This window comes from Limulus polyphemus, unplaced genomic scaffold (assembly GCF_000517525.1).
Source record: "Limulus polyphemus unplaced genomic scaffold, Limulus_polyphemus-2.1.2 Scaffold4508, whole genome shotgun sequence".
In the NCBI taxonomy this organism is placed as follows: Eukaryota; Metazoa; Arthropoda; class Merostomata; order Xiphosura; family Limulidae; genus Limulus; species Limulus polyphemus.
The window spans coordinates 48,011-50,779 of NW_013670118.1; the positions used below are offsets into that span (position 1 = coordinate 48,011).

Sequence of the window (2,769 nt, forward strand, 5' to 3'; positions counted from 1 at the left end):
TTGTGAATGGTTACTCAGGAATTCCTTATATGGTATGTATCAAGATTAAATGATAACTGTTTTGTGAATGGTTACTCAAGAATTCCTTATATGGTATGTATCAAGATTAAATGATAAGTGTTTTGTGAATGGTTACTCAAGAATTCCTTATATGGTAGTGTAGTTCTCCGCGGCAAAAACAACGCAGAAAGCCATTATGTTGCTTTGCGCAAAACCAACCAAACAAGTAAATTTCAAACTCTTTGCTTAGCTACATTAATTGTTCTCGTGCAGTACGTTATTTGGTTTTATGATGTTTTATGATTAGTTTAGCGCCTTCTCCTATCTTAAGTTGGAAGTCAAGCTCTTACTATAAACTGATAGAAAAATGCTAATAAAATGAGAATTTGCCTTTATTTGAAGGCGGAAGTGTTTGTTAGAGATTACCTGAGGCCATTTTCTCTCTCCATCATATTTTATTTGGCCATTATCTGAGGATATCCGTAATATGCTTTAAAGGTTCAGCTCTTTTTTAACGTGGCTTCTGCCTGGGTGGTTGGTTGGTGAAACAACGAATCACACGTTTCCAAGCGTAAAATATTGGCAAATAATAAAAAATAAGTGTGCCCAGCATTTTGTGTCCCATTAGATAAAATCGTAGTATCAAATATTACATAAAAATATCGTGAAATGCTTATTTTTCAAAGCAAAAACAAAAATAAAACCTAAATCTCTTGCAAAACTTGACGCTAATAATATTTATTCCTTTTTTTTATGTTATTATTTTTTGTGACTTTAAAGATGGTTGAAATAGGAACAATTTACATTAATATTGTTGTTTTTTTTTAAATTATGCACAAGGGCTATCTGTGCTCTGCCCACCACGGGTATCGAAACCCGGTTTCTAGCGTTGTAAGTCCGCAGACATACCGCTGTGCCACTTGGGGGGGGGGGGGCTACATAAAATATACACCCTACTCTTGTTTTTCCGATTTGCCCTTTTACAGGGTTACCAATGAGGGGTGGAATTCCCCAAAACGGGTATAACCCAGTGAAAAATGGTAAATCTAATGATAGATTGGGTTTCACATAATTTATTCTCTTAATCAGCTGGATAATTCAGGTAATAAATTAGTAACACCATTGCTACATATTATATATAGATATAGATTCACTGTATAGATTCAATATAACGTTCTAGTGTAGCTTGGACCAGATTCACCCTTCAAGAAAGGACAGTAATATAACGTTCTAGTGTAGCTTTGACCAGATTCACCCTTCCAATAAGGACAATAATATAACGTTCTAGTGTAGCTTGGACCAGATTCACCCTTCAAGAAAGGACAATAATATAACGTTCTAGTGTAGCTTGGACCAGATTCACCCTTCAAGAAAGGACAATAATATAACGTTCTAGTGTAGCTTTGACCAGATTCACCCTTCAAGAAAGGACAATAATATAACGTTCTAGTGTAGCTTTGACCAGATTCACCCTTCAAGAAAGGACAATATTATTGATTAATATAACATAGTAACGTTTTTTTATTCGGATTATTACTTCAAGTAAATATAATGATACTCAGTAATATATCATAGTAACATATTTTTAACGAATCCCAGAAATGTAGCCTGGGCAACATTATATCTTAATATTATTTTTCTGATTTCTTTCTATGTTTTCTGTTCCTTTCTTCTTCTATAAAATGTACTCATTTCAGATAAAACCAAATTTTTGTTTTCGTAAATAAACATTTTTTCTTAAAATTTTCGTTTCAAGAATTTTACTCATCCGTAGATAACCCGGATGTCGGACAATAAAAAAGTAGACGCTATTTTATGTCTTTTCTTCACTTAGATAGTGAAATTATTTTACATACAATGTGATGCATTCTCTTCTTGTCCTTTTTCTTTTTTTTTCAGGAACAGACCAGCTCAGCACGACTTTAAAGGAACGCGACTTGAAAGGAAGATAGTCAATGATATAACGAAAAGGGAGTTGGTAGTTATTGAATAGGGAGGTATAGATTTTTTTTACCATTCTTTTCACGTTTCCGTTCCGAAAAATCCCCTTAAAGTAACTCAGTTCTCCACTTGTCAACTGTTTTTTTTTTCGTACACCTGAAGCCCTTTCAACAAAATGTCAACTTCTGGGTGTTTCTTTCTAATCCAATTCTCCACTTAATAACGAAAGAACGTTACTTTCCAGTCCTCACTGGTTCTCTACCCGTTCCAAACGCATATTTTAGTCCCCCCCCTTTTTTTTTACAGCTCCTGAGTACTGAAGTTTAACGTAGACAATCCTACTCTCTACAATGACGTATTACACCGTTATGTAGTGAGCAATGAATAATATAAGGCATGCTTTTACTGTGTTTACTGCTGGGCTAGGCAGACTGATCGTAGTCACATTGCTGACAGTAAGCTCTTAATGTTGTAACTTTAGCTTCATGTATTCCCGTTTAGTCCTATAAGAAGGGTATTCTTCCTAATCTTTACCTTCCATGTTGTTAAAGAATAAAATATTCAAATGTTCAAAAGAGGAATCTCAGCTGTTATGGACCAACCAAAAAAAAAGTATCAAAATAAAAGTTCTGATGCCGTGCCCTGTCTGTAGAAATACAATCTCAATGTGAGACGTAAACAACATTATCGAAATACAGGACGATCGTTTGGCAGAATAACCTAGAAATCGGGATTTTCATTCACGTTTATCAGTTAATACCTCTATTTTACGAGAAGATCCCTTTTTTTGTGAGGGTGATTCAAACCACGTGACGACTAACAAGTTAA

General features: G+C 34.6%; 1 protein-coding gene across 1 annotated transcript in view; it reads left to right on the forward strand.

Moving 5' to 3' along the window:
• Window positions 1-2,562, forward strand: part of LOC106471271 (octopamine receptor beta-1R-like) — a 30,308-nt gene extending 27,746 nt beyond the window's left edge. The window contains exon 2 of the mRNA XM_013931863.2: window positions 1,900-2,562. The gene's annotated coding sequence lies outside the window, so the exon portion shown is untranslated. The remainder of the gene's footprint in view (window positions 1-1,899) is intronic.
• Window positions 2,563-2,769: the final 207 nt, after the last annotated feature.